Consider the following 21,318-nt stretch of genomic DNA (forward strand, 5'->3'; position numbering starts at 1 on the left):
CAGAAAGCAGGATATTTGTTTCACAATTCTTCTTTCAAGAAATTAAACCAGCGTGTCACTGAACATGGAATATATTTTCAAATGACCTTTATTAGAAAACTACCTTTGTGAAGCAAACCCACTTTTTGGCTGCTGTTCAAAATAATGCTTTAATGCTTTTACACACTGAAGGTAAAGTCTTGATTTTCATCAGCTTCCGCAGCTCTGCCAGACTCTAGGACCCAGATCCACAAATGGATTTCAATTTTAAGTATGAGAATGAGATCTGCCCCAAACAGCCCCATACATCTTAGACAAGTGATAATTTTACTTGCAAAAATTGGAAACGTGGTAACTTTCGCTTCTGCAGGTGCCTTGAATGGCTGCCATCCCAGGATCCCGCCCCGTTCCACTGGTACAGCCCCACACCAACCACCAGCTCAGTCTCAGCATCCTTCACATATTCACCCCTCCGGGGAGCACCCTCACCAAGTTATGGGCTATCCTGCACAGGTATCTCCACCACCCTTTCCAGGGAAAGCTGGGCCGTTCCCCCAAAAAGCTGCAGACAAGGCACAAAACCAGGCAACCCAGCAAACCTGAGCTTCTCTTTAAGGAAGCAGCTCTGCCAACAGCCTTGTGCTCAGATCATCTTTCCAAGAGGCCAGAGACATGCCTAATATTCCTGATTTGACTCCAGTCACACAAACTTGGCAAAAGCATTTCTTTGAGCTACTGAAAGACCTCCCCCACCATTTAGTCTCAACCACAATTCTCTGTAGGAGAATTATGTGAAGCCATGTACACTCTGTGTTTTAAATCTCTGTCAACCTATGCTGCTGTTCTGTGAGCCTTGAAAATGAAGGGTAAAGAGATACAAAGTCACATCAAAGAGAAATAGAGCCAGATCTCTAAAGAACATACGATACCGATCCTTTTCTACAGTTTTAAAACCCCACCAGTGTTGCACAAATCCGTAACTTAAGTCACGGATAATTTATTTATTTTCTAACAACATAATCATTATGGGCTGTCATCTGACTGTATCAATACTGATTTTCTTATTAGCCCTTTATTTCAAAGACAATCCTGACTAATAGACATTCATGAAAAGAGTTAACTGTGCCTTTCCTATTAATTCACACATCACTGACCACATCTACCACTGCAACCCAAAATCAATCAGATCAATGGCAATGCCATGTATACGCAATGAAAGTCTATTGTTTGCTTGATGCATGGGAAATTTAAATGGCAGCTCTCCGTTAATATCATCAGAACTTCACCCACATTACTGCCTGGGTGGGTGGATGACCAGAGAGTAAATTTATATGCTAAAAATTATATGGCATTTTTACGCATCATGAATTCCTCTGCAGTCATCAGCTTCCTCCTCAAAATGATAAAAGCATAGTTAGCCCATGATATGGAGGATATTGCCAACAAAACATCACCTGCACATTAAATGCAATCTTGGCCCCAAATGCTTTGTTGTCTTTGAAAGCACTTTCCTTTCATGAAAGAAAAGAATAATATTTGGAATCAGAAGAGGAAAGCATTCAATGAAAATGGCAGGCATAACAGCAGCATGAGGGATGCCAGAGGGGCCAGCGTAACTGTATCTGTGTGTGGACCACACCACAGATGCTAACATTTCCCAGTCAAACTCCCAGCTGAAGCCCACCAGCAGGAGTTAAACCAGTCCAGCTCACACTGCCACAGATTCTGCACTTCAGCAGAGCTGCCCATCCTGGCAAGGTACCCTGCAGTCCTTTCAAGGCCCAAGGACTCCCAGTTCAATCCACAACAACTCACAGTAAATGGTATAGCTAGGAAGGACATTAAACTGCTAAAAAACTGGACCACTGGGTGCACTGGCTGTATGCAGAGGACCATCATTTCTTTATTTGTCCATCACTCTGGTCCTATTCATGACGATACTGTTTCCAATTTGAGAAAGAGAAATCAAAACTGTTAGAAAAATTGCATTTCATAACAAGAAAATTAAGCAGTAGCACCTTAAACAACATTAATCTGTGTGATCAGTTGATGTCAGCGAGCTATTTTTCACATGAGAAATGCCCAGAGAAGAAAAAAAGCTTTTTAATGGCAGTGCAGGTAGTATTTTGCCTACCGATCTGCTCAGGATTTGTGGTTCTCTCTGAGATATGGCTGAAATCCCATTTGAAGTCATTTTCCTAATCTGTTGCACACGTTTGAATTCTGATTATGAAGTTCCCCCTCAGAGCCCTTCAGACTAGATAGAGTTTTCGCATCCTTTTAGTTCTGCAGTTTGGCAACAGAGCCCAAGCTCCTGTTTCTACGCAAAAAATATGCAAATGCGTTTTAAGGCTCATGACAGAAACCCTGAGGGTCTGGCATCCCTTTCAAGCTGTTTGTCAGATATCAATGAATGGCTTTCTAAAAATTCATTCCCTTAATGTCAGGGAAGCTAACTAGCTTTTTCCCTGATTTAAGCATCAATGGTTTAGTGCCTGGCCCCTTCTTTACAATGCTCCAGTCAGGGTGATCAAATCCTATTATAACTTTGCCCTATTTTTAACAAAACAGATCTCACATACAACAAAGATGATGTATTAAATTTCCTTCAAAGAATGTTACCAGGGCTGAGTTATAGAAAGAAATTAATCTCAAATTACTTTCATCCTGCATATGTCATAGTCATGTGTTAGCTCCCCAAACAGCTTACCAACCTTCAAACTGGCTATGTAACCATACCATTTCTCAAGATGTCAGCAAGCTAGCAGTCTAGAAGCATACTCTTCACTCTATGTGGCATTAACCATAGAGTTAATACTCTGTATTCATTACTGGGAACAAACTTCTAATAATTGCCATTCTGAGTGCCAAAAGGCATGCTACACCAAGAGAGATAAAGGCAAACAGTAAAAAAGACTTACTTGAATATTCTCTGTGGTGCAAAATGACAGCCCAAGGCTTATGTACAACCTAATCTTCTTCAGCCTGAGAGAAGGCATTGGTCAGAGAGGAACAGTAAGGAGCACATTTTGTAGTGACGCAATTAAATCACCTATCATCTGGGAGAAGGAACACATAGGAACAAACACACTGAACACTGCATTAAATGTAGAAATAGTTCTCATAGCAGAGCAGCAGCCTAGGGCTCCCCTCTTCAAGGGAGGTGCATAATCTTAGATCAATTTTTATTTTGTTTGGCCAAGTTTACTGTCAAGTGATACAGTTTTAAAAGGCGAGAGTCCTGCCACCCCAGAAGAGCTTACTGCCCTGTACTGGCTTTGTGTGGCAAGGTTTTGGTAGCGGGGGGAGGTTACAGGGGTGGCTTCTGTGAGAAGCTGCTGAAGCTTCCCCTGTGTCCGACAGAGCCAATGCCAGCCGGCTCCAAGACGGACCCGCCGCCAGCCAAGGCCGAACCCATCAGCAATAGAGGTAACGCCTCTGTGATAACATTTTTAAGAAGGAAAAAAAGTTGCAGGACAGACAGAAATGCCAGCCAGAGAGAGGAGTGAGAACATGTAAGAGAAACAACCCTGCAGACACCCAGGTCAGTGAAGAAGGAGGGGAAGGAGGTGCTCCAGGCGCCGGAGCAGAGATTCCCCTGCAGCCCCTGATGGGGAAGACCATGGCGAGGCAGGCTGTCCCCCTGCAGCCCAGGGAGGTCCACGGTGGAGCAGATATCCACCTGCAGCCCGGGGAAGACCCCACGCTGGAGCAGGTGGATGCCCGAAGGAGGCTGTGACCCCGTGGGAAGCCCACACTGGATCAGGCTCCTGGCAGGACCTGCGGATCTGTGGAGAGAGGAACCCACGCTGGAGCAGGTTTTCTGGCAGGACTTGTGACCCTGTGGGGGACCCACGCTGGAGTAGTCTGTGCCTGACGGACTGCACCCCGTAGAAGGGACCTATGCTGGAGCAGTTTGTGAAGAACTGCAGCCCGTGGGAAGGACCCATGTTGGAGAATTTCATGGAGGACTGTCTCCCATGGGAGGGACCCCATGCTGGAGCAGGGGAAGAGTGTGAGGAGTCCTGCCCCTGAGGAGGACGAAGTGGCAGCAATAACGTGTGAACTGACTGTAAACCCCATTCCCCGTCCTCCTGCGCCGCTGGGGGGGGGTAGGTAGAGAATCCGGGAGTGAAGTTGTGCCCGGGAAGAAGGGAGGGGTGGAGGGAAGGTGTTCTGAGATTTGGTTTTATTTCTCATTACCCTACTCTGGTTGATTGGTAATAAATTGAGTTAATTTTCCCCAAGTTGAGTCTGTTTTGCCCGTGACTGTAACTGGTGAGTGATCTCTCCTGTCCTTATCTTGACCCATGAGTCTTTTGTTATATTTTCTCTCCCCTGTCCAGCTGAGGAGGGGGGAGTGATAGAACGGCTTTGGTGGGCACCTGGCGTTCAGCCAGGGTCAACCCGCCACACGCCCATGTGCTAACATAAGTTCTTGAGATGTAGCAGGATATGTGGATGTGAACCACCTTGCACAGAGAGCACTCGCCTGCACTCCTAATATTCTGACGAAATTCTCCTTTCTTTGAGCTATTGGAGGAAGAAACCTGCTCCTCTTGGCATGACTTTTAATGAAACGGACTGTTCTATTTAAAGATGTCAGTTTTTCCCATATGCATTAAATATGCCTTAGAGTCCCCTCTTAGGCTTGGAAATACAGCCAATTCCACTTACACATTGAAGGGCCACCAGACCCACTAGGATGGCAGCCACCCAGGCACGTGCAAATGCAGCACTGAGGCTTCTGAGGACTGCGTGCTGGGACTTCACCATGTACTGGGCTTATCCCACTCAATCTGGATGCCCACAATGTAGATGAAGGGCTATCCTTACCACCAATGGAGGTAAAATCAAAAGAGTCTGGGTATCCTAGGATGTGATTCCACTTTTCCTAATGCAGATGTCTAGAAGCAGTTAAGATTAAGTGTGCCCCAAAGCACCGGTTCCTCTCCAATGATGATGAAGGGCACTGGGTGATCAGTTAAGGTCTAGAAATCTCCACTGTAAATGTCTCAGACTGGGTGAGAAAAATCCTGTCCTTAATACGCTCCCAGCAGTTCCCTTTAGCTTGTCAGTGTATGAAACAAGATCTTCAAAGACCATTTACATTAATCTTAAAATAATAATGGTGTTTGCACAAACTCCTCTGCTCTACAGAACACACGCAGAACTACTCCACTAAGCTTACCACACAGGTAGTAACACCTCACAACCATTTCATTAGCGGCAGCGGTAAGGACATGAGCATGGAAGATGTAAACAACAGCGTTTTAACTTCGACTGGACTAAAAGCCATGCAAGTACTTTTACAGGTACAAGCCAGTAGACTTATTACAGTTTTATAATAAGCTACAAGGTCTTTATTGATGATCAGTATCACAATATTTGAGCAGGTATTTTCTTGAACCATTTATATGAGCACTTAACAGCAGAAACAGTCACAGGCATCTAAAAAGGTTTATGACAAGTGCAGAACTAATAAATTGATACTTGCCAGAGTAATAAAACCACGAAGTTACAGAGGTACAAAGAGTGGCAACACAGGTACATACCTTGGACTAAATATAAGAAAAAATAAGCACGAAGTGCCCAATGTATAATCAATAAAATAAAACGAAAGAAAATTATGACAGTGCACACTTTTTATAAGCAGAAAAAGAAAATAAGATATAACATCTCCCTCCTCTTAAAGCTTGTTCTTTCTGTCTCCTAGAATAGCATCTTGTCTGTATGCTATCACCAAGCTTATCTAAAAAGAAACCTAAGTTTCCAAATCTGGTAGGAGATAAAAAAGCCTACAGATTTTATTTCTTTTTGGTGTTTGGGGGATTTTTACATGCTGTTCATTCAGTAGGCTGCACTAGAGTAGAACTATATTCACCAGTTCATAAGCCTCAAAGTCTTTCCTGTTTTGTGACTTCCTATGTTGTCCTTTTCGTTATTATCTCCATTGCAATTACCAAAGGGGTTCATTAAATACTGTTACATATGGCATTAGTCATCCTATATAACTAATTACAAATAATTGATTCATTAATATACTTTTCTAAAATAAATAGGCAGCATCTAGTACTTGCAGATGCTGTACATGTATTATTCATATGCCTTCATAATGAGCCAGTTACTCTTGGGTCCAAAACTGCAAAATGTCTTTAGTTTGAAAGGCAAAGGAAGTTGCACAATAAAATACATTATTCAGTGATTTTTGGTTTTAAAGAATGGGTTTGTAGAGTGGGAGTAATATTACTATTGAAACTATTACATATGGAGTTTTCTACTGGAAAAAATTATTCATTTCTATTATGCACCATATTTGTCTCTGTTTTGTACAAACTAACACATTTCCTACAGTTAGGAATATTATACATTTTTACAACAGAAGAAATTCCCATGGGATCTACCTATGACTTTCCAAAGTGTAAAGTGTTCATGCAAAGCATGAAATTTTACAAAGCAGATAAACATCTTTGGTCCGCAAGAAACCAGAGGGAGCTGTTACCCTAGCATAAATGCATTCTAATCCATGGTATTCATTTGAAAGCAATGTTTGAAACACACTTCAAATGGGCAAGAGGAGCTAGAATCATCTTCTTGACAGCAATTTTTAAGTAAACATATGAGTACCTCCTTTCATCATGCATCAGAATTTGTACTTGACTTCAGTTGAGTAACATAAATACTTTTGCTAAACAGACATATCAATGTTTATAAGATCACAACAATGGGCAAATATTTGCAGCTGCAAAAACTTAGCACTTGCAGCATTTTAAGGAATCTCCTGTGTGATGAATTCAGGGAAAGACTAAGTAAAATTGGAGAGACTAAGTATTTTTTTCTACATAACCTTGAGGCAAAACAGTCGGGCTTTTTACATTGCATCTGTGTATTTATCTATAAATAAAAATGGTTGTTAAGTGTTAGATTTCAGGGAATGTACCATTTTTATCCTTCAGCTTCTGAACATTTCTAGCAGATGGGCAAAGGTCTTGTACTTTGTTCTGTAAAGGTTTACAAATCACAGCATCCCAAGATTTGGTTCTGTGCTTCCTCCTGGTTGCTATGCAACAGGTCAGTGCATCTCTAGTCTATTTATTTTGAGGCTGACAGGGTGTAAGATATGTTCCCACAACTGCTCAATTAAACATCCCTTACAATCTATTACCATTTAATCTTTTCACTCTTGTTCTTCCATAATAGCCCTTCTACAAAATGAACTCAGTTACAGCAGAATTATAGGGTCCCTACAATGCAGCATATGAGCAAAGCTCTACTATTGCCCATTCTTCCGGCACCAGGCGTCGTGGCAATGAAGCATCACCTTCTCATCATCCCATTCTCTCATGCCCCCTTAGCCTCTTAAATTTACCATGACCTTTTCAGTTCCAACAAGCATAGTTCCATGGGAGAGCCATCAAGGTTGAAGTGAACAAGCTGCTGGCAACAACCCACTGGAGATAAGTAAGAAACACAAGACATTCCAGCTAGGATTAGAATGAATTGAAGTACTACGTACTAACAGCAAAGCTGCTGCACAACTCCCAACAAATATGCTCCCTTCATATGGAGTTCCACAGAACTGACTGCATGTATCACCTCAAAGAAAACTAGATTTTAAATAGGTCTTTTCAAGTGTCTTGGATTTTCCCTCAATAAGCATTAATGAGCACAGTTATAACTGCATAATGATCTCAGATGTGGTGCTGGGAGATGATCCTTAATGATGCAGCCAATACTGATTTGTATCTTCTCAGGATCTGACTCAGCAATCGTGCCCCAGTTATGAAGAGCGGATGTTTTTAACAAAACAACCAATTGCATGCCTGACAACATTTTGGTCTTGTAGAATACAAGATCTCTAGGTATTCTTGGTCAGTTCCCTCTCTATCAGCTTCTGTTTCTGTTATCTTTTACTGTTTGGCTGCAAGTAAAATGCAGGCCTCCATATGTGGCTCTGCATGTGGCTGGGAATGGACTTACCACAATTCTGAATCTTTGTGACTCTACATTCCCCACACATTAACTGGTCTTACTAGTTGCACTATGTTATCTTCTGTGAATTTCCCAGCTTGCTTCAGAGAGGAACTGCAGGACCTAGCAGGATAGGTTTTTTTAAAAAAAGTTTTCTGACATTCAAAGAGAACCAAATGCAAGCTACAAATTGATAAGATTTTAGAGATGGATAACGTGAGAGAGATGACAGAATTTAATCCTCAAGCTACAGGCCACTTATCTCAAAAAAAAGCCCTATATTTCATGTTTCTGATTTCAATTTCTTTTATATGTACTTCTTATATAATGCTCAGATTTCAGTGATGTCTGCTGCTATCATTGATGTCACCACTGCTTCAAAACCTATATAAAATATCTGGTTCACCATAACAGTACCAAAGTGCCTCCCAGGAATATATTTAATGACTTTCTAACTCCTAACATAGAATTTCACTTCAAGATGTCTGCTAGTCTCACCTGAAGTGGAACAAAGACTCATTTTCTCCATCCTGCAAACCTTTCAGACATTAAAACATGTACTTCCACTCCTTACGGGGGCTAAAACTGACCCCTCTGGCTTTTCTACCCTCCTCCTGAGATAACCCTAGTGGTATATGGCCAGCAAACTGATACTTAAAGCCATTTCCCCAAACATGAAAAATGCATGCTCTGGTGTCTGCCTCTTAACCCAGTTATGACAACTGCCAGACAGACATCAAAGAAGCAGCTATGCTGCCGACATACAGGTTTTGCTGGAAGACTTACCCAGATATCATTTCTTTCTTAAAACAAAAATATGCTTTGCTTTGCAGCTGATGTTTCTAAGGATGTAATTAGGCTAAAAATATTGCACATTGATTTCATCTCTGAAGTCAATACACCTAAAGATTTAGAAAGCAGGGAAGAGCCCTGGCTGTAAGAAATATGCAGAGTATCTCGTATGAGTTCTCACAGTTTTTGAGGAAGCAAAGTGGAACAAACAACACTACCATTCCCTTTGTACTTCCAGGGCTTCTTTGGCTGTACTAAAAAAGCAACATGAATGATCAGATATAGCCTTAGCCAATCATCCACGTAAGTGGAAAAAGACATGCCAAGATAAAACGGCAAAACGATAAATGCAGATGTCTAACAGCATAATTTAAAGGACATATAAAGATCTGCAAAGAATTTGAATATGAGAGAGAACTGAGAACCAAGAAATCCATGTCTTCCATTTATCTTCTCTGCGGTTAAAGTATTCCACCCAAATGGGAGAAACATGTTTTGGGCACGGGGTTGTTTGTTTGTTTGTGGTTTGTGTTGGTTTGGGGGGGTCTTGGTGTTTTCTTTTGTCTTGAGAGGACTGAAACACACCTCCCTAGGGTGACTGTTGGCTAATGGGTGAGAAAGACTAGAGGAATGGAGGTTGCATTCTTGACCATTGAAGCTATTTTCTATTAATTTCTTTTCTGCAAAGACTCATTGGACCAGAAGAAGCAGATGCAAGAGAGCGAACATTAGTCCCTAACTGAGGCCCCTGGGTTCTAGTCTTTGTTTCAGGGTTCATTTATATTATATGCAATGACTGTTTAGTTTAAAATACAATGCTGTATTTAGTACCCGGAGCCCAAGACTCTTCTCTCTTGAAGCAATGTGCTGAAGAGTCCTTTCTCTTTTTCCCCACATGCTCTGTCGTGCCCAAAGAATCTTTAATACTTTAGACTTACATGGAGCCGCTTCAGTGGGAAAGACTGAGAGGGTGCCTACTGCAGAAGACAACATAATTTGCTGATTAGAGCATAGATGAAGGCAAATATGTCCTTAAGCAAAGGCAAAAACTACCTGAGACTCTACCTTAGGTGAGTCCTGTTAAAACCAGGGTGCACTAAAAGGGGGAGCACATGCTATCAGCTGCAGCTCAGCATGGAGCACACAGTCTGACAGATGGGCTCAAGAAATGTAAACTAGATGAAGCAGCCTAGGAGAGACAGACAGCGGACACCCAGGCTGTTGAGTCTGGGGGTTCAAGAGTAAGAACACATCCCAAAGAAGTACTCTAAGGTGAAAAAGGGAGTTTTTAGAGACTGCATGTGCTTCGAGAGCTAGGTGACAGCCAACCACAGATTTCTGAGGACTGCAATTTGGGTTTCTGTTTCGACACCATTTTATAAGTCTAGATTTACCTGAGCTTTGCAGGCACCGTAAGAACTTCCAAGTTTGGGGCATTCAGGTATGCATCCCAGGTTCAAGATGTGGGCACGCTTTGCACCTTAAGCACAGCCTCCTACCAAGGCAAGGCTGACTGCACGTGAACTCTTCCCTCCCACGCACACACGTACCTCTCAAGTGCCCTGGCTTCCACAGAGAAGAGACTTGGCAAATGGGCTGACTGAGAGCAGAAGCAAACAAGTCCCCAGCCTAAATGATGGTGCAGTCGCACCTCTGGAGTGCACTGCAGGACTCCTCCAGAAGTAAGCCTCAGTGCATGACTCACTGCGCCAGGACTTCTGCTCCAAAATTTGAGACCAGGACACCAGTTAGATGCCACCAGTTCTCTTCAAATGAGGACCCCAGAGCTGTAAATATTTTTGGAAAATAAATCAACTTTTACTAGTGCTTCCCAAAATATGGGACCACTGGTGGTCCACAAGGCAATCAGAAATGGTCCACATCTCGTTTCCAGCCACATTAAACTGCAAAATGTACGGGCTTATTGGTTCCAACAGAAAGTCTTGAGGATTAAGAGGGGAACATAGTTTAAAAACTCTACAAATCATTGCAATATCATCACAAGAGAGAACCGAGGAGAACCCAGGAGAAAGCAGGTAATACAGTTAGCCCTTTAACAAAAACGGACATTATGTGATATGAGAAAGCACAGCAGTCTTACGTCTTACTGCTTTATAGATATATGCAGTATTTTAAGAAAAATAATACAAAAAATGGGAGGCCACTGACTTTAATTATACTTACGCCTAATTCATCACTTAGTTTAGTGAGATCAGAAACTTTCTTGGGAAGAACTTGTAATTAAACTTTAGAGAACTTTAAAAGTTTACTAAATCAAAACTGAGGAGGCATGATCTTCATTTAAAGACTTCAAAATCAATATTAGTATTGACTAATATTAATATTGCATTATATTATAATTTTGTTCAAAAAGACTCATATGTTTGTATGTCAATGTGGCTGTCTATAGTTTTTTACTTCCCTGTCCTCTGATTCATTGATGAGTAAACAATAAAACCCAGTAAGTGTTATGCACATAAAGGAAGGGCTGCTGTAAAAGGTGTGGAGAACATTGGTAGTAAGGTTGCAACATCTTTTTTTTCCATCTTAGCCCCTTCCAGAGAATATAATTTAGTGTCATCTTTTGAGTTCTATGCTTTAAACATATGAGAAAAAAACTAAAGTTCTATAATTTATAATTATCAGATAAAAATAATACTGAATTTGCACAGGGTGTTTTTAATATATTTGAATAGGCCCATAAAGGCTGAGAAACCAGGCTTTCCTGTGTTTTCTTGCTATTAATCAACTTTCTGTGAAAAAGAAAATATTGTGGGAAATAATGGGACAGTTTTCCCACGGGCTCTTTCAGTACAAACAGAGAATGGCATCACTGGTTTTTTTTGTCTCCAGTACAATACCCTCCTATCCCATCAGCACAATTTTTTTGTATTATTATTACTACTATGGAGATAGTGAAAGGCAGGAATACAACATTCACAGCCTTTGCCAAGTGCAGCAGATGACGTACATGAATAGCTAACTGCACAGTAGGGGGTATGATTTAGGTCAAATTTCTTGTTTCGTTCCAAAAGGTTATAGATTTTTAAGCCATTCGTTTTTTAATGCACCACACAGCTTACACCCATACATATATATAACGTGAACAATCTTTTCTCTGTTTTTTGCAGAAGTCATTTGTGTTCCCAGGCAATGAAGACTGGCAGAAGTTGATAGTCTGTAACAAACTGCTATGGGTGTGTAACAAAGCTCTATGAGCAGCCAGAGCTAAAAAAGGACAAAAAAAAAAAAGAATTCATTTAGGGGCAAATTGAGATCTGAAATCCTTCAGGATTATGATACAACCACCTTCTGATTCAGCAACTGCTCAAAATGTAACTAGAAACAAACTGATGAAAAAAACCAATGTCATACGACTTTGAATAGCGTGATTAATGAAAACGGTGATTCTTTTGTACTACTTAAAGAGAAGACAAACATGTATTATGAAGCAAGTCACATGAGTTTAGACAGTCCCCCAACTTTGTTTGTGCTGTGAGAATCAGAGAAGAAATTCTTTTAAATGCTCAGTCAGTGGAACAGTCCTTAAACCAGGACAGACAGGTTCAAATACAAGGAACCATATTAGACAGCAGTCTGGTTTGTTTTTTTTTTTTTCTGTGACCCTGTTTTATTAAATATTTTAATTTCTGAAAATATACAATAGCAATCATTTGAAATGTCTTTGCCCCAATTACCAAGTGACCTGGTAACCACTCCGATCCTAACAGTAGTGGCCTAATGTGCAAAACACAGAATAAGGGCATGCCTTGAGTAGTATGGATTTAATACCACTGTCTATGCACTTTAAAAGCTAAGACCTGTGTTAATGGATACAGAACGGAAGGGCTGAATAGTTTAAAGCAAGAGAGATCCATATTTTCCCTGCATGTGGTCTAGGACCTACAGTGATTAACTTTCAATACTAACATAGCATAGTTTGGGGGAGAGTCTTTCTGTCAAATTCAGCCTGAAAAGATTAGAATCAAGCATCAGAAAAGGCTTAGAGATATTGATATAAACAGATAAACAATATATCCTCCATTATACTTATTTATATTTAATCATACTAGGCAGTTTTGTATCTTTGCCTTATTATAACTCCCCGTTGTTTGAACACAAAACACACTGCGTCTTTCAGCTGGTCTGAAGTGTAAAATGAGTAACTGAGGAGAAGGATTTGGAATTACTTGTACCACACTGCAGAGGGAGGGAGAAAAGAACAGGGAACTAAACCCAGTTCTATCCCAGGGAGACATGACAAAAGGGAAGGGAAGACCAGCCAGGAGGGAACATGGCATTAAGACTAATATTGAGGAAGAGAGAAAAGGATAAGCCTCAGTGAACAACAGCAAGAAGGAAAAGAAATGTGAAGAGGAGAAGATATCACTGGAAATGAAAAGCTATGTCCTTAGAAGATTCCCGCTGTAATTGTTTTCTGCTGAGCGGCAGTAAATGAGCCCTCTTCCTCTGCAAAGTACTCATTAATTATTCTAGGCCCAAGCAGGGACAGTCAGCCAGCACCTGGCAAATACACAGGGTAGAATTGCCCTGGTCCAGGAGGGCTCCAGGGAGGTTTGTTCCTCAGGTTGATGTAACCTGTCTCTCCAGGTCAGGCAAGCTGATCCACATGCATGGGAGCAGTTCAATATGAAAATAGGATAATATGTACTTTTACTCTAAGATTAACAGCCAAGAATCACAAGAGTCACCTGAGCAGCAATTATTCATCAGGTAACACAGGTATCTGCACACAAGTCAAAGCAGCAGTTACACAGGACCTCATCCAAAGTCTGTTAAGTCAATGCCAAGACTCTCATTGGCTTCAATAGGGTTTGGAAATGCTCATGGCTTTCAAACAATGTACACAGCTGACTCCTGCCATCACTCTAGAGGCTAGATTCCCCACCAGAGAAGTCACAGAGAAACTCCTATTACTGTCAGCAGCAATAGGGCTAAGTCCTCTGCCCTTAAAACTTCAGCATGGAGTTACGGTGTGCTGCCCACAAAACTCTCCCAGAAAGGTCATTCCTGCTCCGTGCCTTCTCCTGCTGCAGTACGCTCCCAGACACTCACCAGAACGCTTTTGCCTCAGAAGGGAAAACAAAAAGTGCTGAAGAAGCACAGTGGAAAAAAAAAGAGGGGGGTATAGTTTTAAGCTCATGAGGAGTCAGGACATCATAGCTCTCACAGATGATCAGAGGTGTCTTGTGTCTATGAGATCTAGCGGCTCCCACATCAGTCTGCTTCACAGCTTCCTGCAGCTTCTGCCATCTGCCTGGAAGTAGCCATTTCCCAGAAAAGTTGGCAAGATGATGCCACCTAAAATGAACAGTATTGGGGGAGCAAGCTCATGTACACTGTATACTGCCTTCTTTTGAGTGCTTGCAGATGGCCAAGTGAACAACAGCTCCCAATGTCATGTCTGACTAAAAAGAGCTAGCATGGGTTTAGATGGATAATTACCAAGTAGCAAGAGGGACATATTGTCTCTATCTGAGATTTAGACTGAGCCAGGGTCTCAGGCTGCCACTGCAGCTTTTCAGATACTTTTTTTCAGATTTTTCAAATTTTCTGGTTTTTAAGCATTATCATTCCTGCATTACCATTTCTTCCTGCTTATATAGGTCAGCTGAGCAGAAGATCATATGATCCCTCATCTGGAAAGCAAGCCCCCTTATGGACACATAAATGTATACTCACCTGTATAACTTGTGCTGCTCAGATGAACTAAAATAAGCTGCACTGGCAAAACCACAGTTTTACTAATACAAGATGCATCTGTACTAAGGGCACTTTGCCAGCATAGTCCATCAGTATTCCTGCCGGAAAATGTCCCTTTTACAAGCAGACTACATCTACAGTCATTACAGTTTGTTTCATTTAAGGTTTTTAAAATAAAAATACAAAAATATCAGATGAGTATTGCACTGAGGTCATGATGTCTGGCTATGGGTGCAGAAAGCCTGAGACCATACCTCTGCAGATACAAATTTCCCCATGCACCTCAATGAGGATTTCAGTGTTAGCTCCCTCTAACTTCCCTGAAAATTGAAGCCCATGGGTAGGACAAGGAGGATCTTTCTGTTAACATCCCACCACCACCTCCAAGTAGCAGCTCGTTTTGGCACTAGGCATCAGTGACTCTGAAAGATTCCTAATTACTACTTCTGTTGTTAGTCCAACCAAGCCAAAGGAGCTCAGCAGGGCACTTGAGGCATAGCACTAGTTAATAAGCCTGAGTAGTCCTGGAGAGAGACCATGAACATATTTTAAACCTCTGCGAGAAGAAGTCAAGTTTGAGGAGCTGGAAGATACGACAATTACCTGATTCATTAGCAGGAGTTGGTGAAGCTTTGAAAAACAGCAATGCCTTTCTATACCCTTATGTTTTTCTATTTCACTCCCTCATCTTTTTTCCCTCCCAGCCCATTTCACTTCATTGTCCAGTACCCTGCAATGGTGAGACCTCTACCACAACCCACTGTGTCCAGCTCTATCTAGTATTCCCTCTCTCTCTTCTTGCAGATTGGAAACTGATGGCAGCAAGGAATGATTCTTGAAACCTGTCTTTCTTACAAAAGAAAAGGAGACCAAGGGACTTGATCTGGTAATTTATTTGAAAATAAAGCAGGTAAGTTCTTGCCGCATAATTTAGGGTACCTACACTGAAGACAGATGCTAAAGCAAGGCTTTTATCTATGAGAGACAAAACAGGAACCAGGAACCTGAAGCTGGAAAAACACAAACTGGAAAACAAACAAATGCATTTCAATAATGAAAAAAATAGCCACTGAAAGGCATCACAAAGGAGGGCAGCTCACTGCCCTTCCTCCTATAGAAAGAGCTGGAAGGTCAGCTTCTTAATCTGAGATCTGCAAGGTACAAAAGAGTATTTGCCTGACTATTCTCTGAGTAGTTAGGTTTCTAAATTCTCAATAATCACTGCATGCATAGGGTGTGGTTTACTGCTGCTCCTTTAAAGATTCCTCTCCTAAACTGTGGATAAGGCAGCACTGGAGTTAATGCATTTTTAGGGTAGACTAATTTGATGCAGAGGTGTTTAGAGCTAAGAGAAATCTAGCTAATCCAACTCTAAACAATCTCTTGGACCTCCACATACCTGGCCCTCAGAAGTCTTTCACATATCAAGGAAGAGGATAGCAAGTCCCAATCCTCAAAATAGTCTGTACACAGAGAAGAAGGTGCAGAAGGGGCAACACAGTTTGTGTTTTCACGGATTATAAATGGATGGTTTTGGGAAAACAAAATGAAGCAGAGGACAGTTATCAGAGTGAGCACTCCGGGGGTAAAGACCTGGGTGCAGCCCCAAGGTTTGCACTGAGGAAGCCCACTCTTGCTGAGAAATGCTACACAGAGATTACAGAAAGAATTTTATCCACCTTCAGGAAGTGTGGAGACTGTTACTAGACATGTCCTCTCAAATGGAAAGAAAGTAAAAAGAGGAACTTGAAAGAATCAGAAAAGAAAACATATAACTTCTTCCCATTAACTTAGCAAGAACAAATGAGGCACTTCAACAAAGCACATTGGTAGTAACAGAAATTCCTCGGTGGCTCTGATAATACCATCTGTCAGGAGATAGATGGTCGTGGGATTCGGATTTCCATTCTGAAACAGGTTTTGCAGCACTGTGCTTCATGATATTTAGAGCCATTTCAGAGGTAATTTAAAGTCCTCATGCAGAGGCGAAGCGCTGACAAAACCCTGTATGTCAGGATAAATTACCAGGTGCAAGTGCCAAAGCCACGTGCCAACTTCATGTCAAGTCTTTCCATCTCATTGCCCCTCTAATAGCAGGTTAGATTGCTTGATCTGCTGAGAATCCTTATTTTATACGTATTTATAGTTGAAATTTGTACTTTCTGTCAATGCCAATATTGACAGAAAAACATACATTGTTCCTGTCAGTAAAACAGAGGTTTTGTCTAGGAAACATCTAGGGGCCTTAACGCTCTCTGCTGACCCAGGGGGATTCCCGGGGCGATGTAACTGTAACAACACGCTTTTGACAATGCATTTCAATGGACTACTAGTGAAAAAGGCCTCTCATTGATCACCCCCTTCTCTCACCCTTTTAGGGAATTACCTTAGGAACGGGAAAAGATCTAATTCTCGCCTGCTGTCGTCGTGGACTTGAGTAAGCCCGCTGTTGCCCACGCTGTGCAAAGAATTAAAGATGGGAAACTTTTTCCCACCTCCCTTTGCTTTAAGCTACTCGGCACCGCGACAGAAGCCGAGGAGCCTGCGGCAGCCTCTCGCGGCAGAGCGGGCCGGGGCCGGGGCCGGAGGAGCCCCGGGGGCTGGCGCAGGTGCCGCCGAGGCCGGCGGGGCTCACCGCAGCCCTCTCCGCCCGCTCCCTCCCCGGAGACGAGCCGCCGGGGGGGGAAGCCCACCCCCGGCGAGGGCCGGCCGCTTCCCGCGGAGCAGCCGGGGGATGCCCGCTAACCCAGCGCGGCCCGGGTGCCTGGCCTCCGGCGGCCGCGCCGAGGCTCCGCGGCCGACGCCGCATCCCGAGGACCGTCCCCCCCCCCCCGCCCGGCCCCTCCGCCAACGCCGGGCCCCCAAGGGGAGCCCCCACTCGCCCCCCCCCCCCCCACCGCCTCCCGCGGGCGCCTTACCTCCGTCGGCGCCCGGGAGATGCGGAGGGGCTCCCGGCGCCGTGCAGCCCTCACCGAGCCCCCGCCGCCGGGGGAGCGGAGCGACTCCCCGCTGCCCGAACGGCTGCTGCCCGCGGCGCTGCGCCCTGCCGTGCCGGTGCGGTGCGGTGCGGTGCCGCCCGCCGCTGCAGCAGGACCGCCGCTGCCGGCTGAATGTGCTGTCTCACGCTGGACAGGCTCCTCCCGAGAGCTGCTGCTGCTGCCGCCTTCCTCCTCCCGCCTCCTCTCCTCTTCCTCCGCCCGCGCGCCCCCGGCAGCGACACCCCCCGCCCCGCGCCGCCGCCGCCGCCCGGTGGCCCACCAGCGCGCGGCGGAGCCGGGGCGGGGCGGGGCCGCGGGGGGCGCGGAGCAGGCGGCGGCGGCGGGGCCTCCTGGCGGGGAGCGACGCCCGCCCGGGGCTCCGCAGGGCCTGCACCCCCCGCCTGCCCGCCTCCCCAGCTACTCCGGCCTGAAGTGGGGTCCGCCGGCTTCTCCGAGGTCCCCTCGCTGGCACCGCCGGGTGTCACCCCCACGTTGGCGCTGGCTCCCCCCCCCCCCCCTCCGCAGCAGCCTAGCCGGCAGCTGCACGGCAGCCCGGCGGTCAGCCCAACAACGGCTTCACCAGCAGCCCCGCGACAGCCTAGCCACCATCCACCACCACCTCCACAGCATCCTTGCCGCCATCCCCACGGCCGCAGCCATCAGCCCCGCAACGGCTTAGTCGTTGCCCTCAAAACTGCCTAGATACCCCCCCTCCCCCCTCCCCCAGCCTCACCATCCCCCGTAGAGCAGCCTGGCCGTCAGCCCCGTAACAGCCTGGCCAACTGTCATGAGGGCAGCAGGCTCCCGCCGAGGCCCTGTCCCTTTGGGGAAGAATGGGGAGAGCTCTGGAGCAGGTGAACGATACCCAGCTTTCATGGTTAGATGAGGGCAAGGCTGCCCAAAGCCAGAGGTTTGTTTTGTCCCTGTTTCCTCACACCACTCCTGTGGGGATGGTACCCGAGCATAGGGCCAGACTCCTTCAGCAGCACACCTGCTCCTCTCCCCATGCCGACACATCCATCTCCTAGGGGAGAGCAGCCAAGCGGAGCTGTTGGAGGTAGTCCATGTTCCTGCAGATAATATCCATCTCTGGCGTAGATGACCCAGCTTCGCTCTCCCTCTTACCGCACATGGGTATGTTGCCCCACACAGGAGGAAAACGTGCGCCCTTTGGTACCATGGCTTGTTCTTTAAAAACGCGATGTCCTGGACATACGGCTCGCTGTTCTCCAGCCCTGTGGTCCAAGAGAGCAGGAAAGGTACCCTTCTGAAACCTGTCCCTGGAGCCACGTTTGGTTTGTTTTGGTGGGAAGCACTAACTCCATTCACTGTCATTTCAGGTCCAGGGCCTCTCCTGGGAAGAGTGAGGTATACCCAGACCACTGAAAAGCCAGTAAGGATTCACATCACCTCCAGTTCCTGCCAGACCCAGCTGGACCGCACCTGGCCAGGAGACACAGAACCCTAAGAGGAAGAACAGCATCCATTGTGGGTGAGGACATGGTGATGAAATAACGGTTTCTCAGTTTAATTGGAGTTGAAGCAGGAAAGATTTGTATCTTGCTCTCCTGTAAGAGTCCTTAAAGAGCAACATCTTCTGCTTGTGCACGCTGGAGCACGTGGAAAAGAGCCCATGGCTTTAAATGCACAATTTGGAAAGTTTCAAGTTTGGGGGACTCAGTTTGCAACTCTTTATTAAAATAAGACCCTTTCAAAAATCAGACACTCAAAACTGAACTTCAGAAACTGCTGTTTGCTTTTGGAAGTGTTGGCCTTAGTCTCAGCTTGAGCATAAATCCCACGGGGTTTGTTCAGGTTTCTTTGGATTGTGCATCATTTGCAAACTCAGCGGATTCCTTTAAATTGTTCCTGACATAAGAGGGCCTTGGGGTCATTTAGTATCCCTGAATCGACAGATCAGACTGGTTCTACATTGTGCCCGATGAGGTTCTGCTATTGTTAACATGCTGTCATATACATATAACCATAATGCCGTGGTATCGTATACATGCAACATGGTATCATAGACTATATCATGCCATCACATCGTATGATGGTATCAGGCACACTGATATGTGTCACAAATAAGTCTTCAAAGCTTGTTAAGTCCAACATTTTTTGTTACAAAGTAATGGTATTTTATGTTCTACCAATAACTCACATGAAAAACCACTGTAAACCCCAGTTCAATGAGACACAATTTTGATATTTGCTATATTCACATTTGCCAGAGGTGATCTGCTCTTTTTAAAGTGTAAAAATAAAGCATGAAAATGGAAACATGAAGGAAAACCTGCAAAAACCCCTCATGAAACATAATGACAGATCTGGTAAAAATTATTTTTGACGAATGGGGAATCCTATGCAGAAGAGTTTGGAAAGAACTTCAGTGGCCAGGGTAGTATGAAAAATACACAATTTCTCCTCAGAATCAACTATTGTAAGGAAATTTGGATAGAAGCCAGCCTTGCTCTATGTTCTTAATAGGAGATCCTAGGACCAGCAAACTTCAGGAACACGAGAAAAATACACAACCAGCCCAGTTAAGGAGTTCTCTGAAGGAATATCTAATTTCCCTACAAGTGACGTGCTGTTCTCTTTGATCTCATTCTCATCATTGTCTTCTCTAACCTTCCACAGCAAAAGCTCTCACCATTTTTGTGGATTTCTTGTCGTGGGGACGCAAATTGTATTATCACTGATTTTACAAGACAGGGATAAAATCTTTATATTCCAAAAAGATATGATTATATTCATTTTTACAAAAAAATCATTATGATCAATAATATCTTTTAAACAGCATTTCATGAAAAACATCCAGTCATTTCAGTATACACCAGGATGTGTACTAATTTTACATTTTCCCATTAAACACAAATCCATAATATTATCCAACTCATTATATTCTGCCAGTAGGCATTATCTGATTTTGTATGTCTTAATCACCAGGTGAATGTACAGTAGGGCAGAGTTAAGATTATTTTCAAAACTTTAAAGTTCTCTGTGGATTCAGAAGGTAGTTATTGTAGCCTCAAACTGCTTTATTAGATCAACAGAGGGCAAACCAGTCAGCAGTCATGCACATCTGACAAGCTGCCTTCTCTCCGGCAGAGGTCAGTTGTACATGGACACACAGCAACCATGCTGTCATCGAAAGAGAAATCAAAGATTAAGGGGAAGTTTGCGGCTCATCACAGCCCATGGATTGTGTGGAAAAAAGGCTACTGATAAAATTACAAAAATTCAGTGTTTGCCTGTCTCCCCTCTTCTATCTTACAGACACACATGTAAAATTCAGAGGTTTCTGTGGACATTAATAAGTGCAATAGGTGGTTGATTACTAAATCTGAAAAGTTCAAGGGAAAATAATTTGACATAATTTCTTTTTGAAGTTACTTTATATAGAGTTGTTCACATGTAAGTTATTAATGAAGATTGGCATAAGTTGCTCTGACAAACCAACAACCATTTATGATGCAACATGAGACAAATAATTAGTAGTGCATTGCATTTCCCTGCCTTAGGCACCAGCAACTCCTACTTCACAAAGGGCGGTAACAAATAAGCAAACCCTCTTGGAAGTTTGTGCCACTGGAAGATTAAAAATGAATTTCAAAGCAGACATGTCCAAGGCTTAATGGAAATGGCAGCACTTTTTAGACACTTCGCATGATAGACTTCACCTGGGCTCTGCAAATAACAGAGAATGTTACAAAATGCCTTCCAGCTTTTCAAAGGCAATGATTTAAACAAAGGATCAAAAGGCAGAATGAAAAATGAAAGCAAGCTTTAGAAAAAAGTGTGGAATATCACTTCTGAAATCAGGTTTATTTTTATGGCAGTAAAGTCACTATAGGGCACTATTCCACATGGC

At 43.8% G+C, this 21,318-nt stretch overlaps 1 protein-coding gene across 7 annotated transcripts in view; it reads right to left on the reverse strand.

Moving 5' to 3' along the window:
- DYNC1I1 (dynein cytoplasmic 1 intermediate chain 1) overlaps positions 1-17,667 on the reverse strand; it is a 199,740-nt gene extending 182,073 nt beyond the window's left edge. For 4 of the 7 annotated variants that reach the window (XM_052801897.1, XM_052801880.1, XM_052801887.1 and 1 more), the window contains exon 1: positions 17,385-17,666. The gene's annotated coding sequence lies outside the window, so the exon portion shown is untranslated. Of the gene's footprint in view, positions 1-17,384 lie in introns of all 7 variants that reach the window. The other 3 variants (XM_052801851.1, XM_052801870.1, XM_052801841.1) reach the window with 1 other exon arrangement.
- Between the last annotated feature and the right edge of the window lie 3,651 nt (positions 17,668-21,318).

This window comes from Harpia harpyja, chromosome 1 (assembly GCF_026419915.1).
Source record: "Harpia harpyja isolate bHarHar1 chromosome 1, bHarHar1 primary haplotype, whole genome shotgun sequence".
Classification (NCBI taxonomy): Eukaryota; Metazoa; Chordata; class Aves; order Accipitriformes; family Accipitridae; genus Harpia; species Harpia harpyja.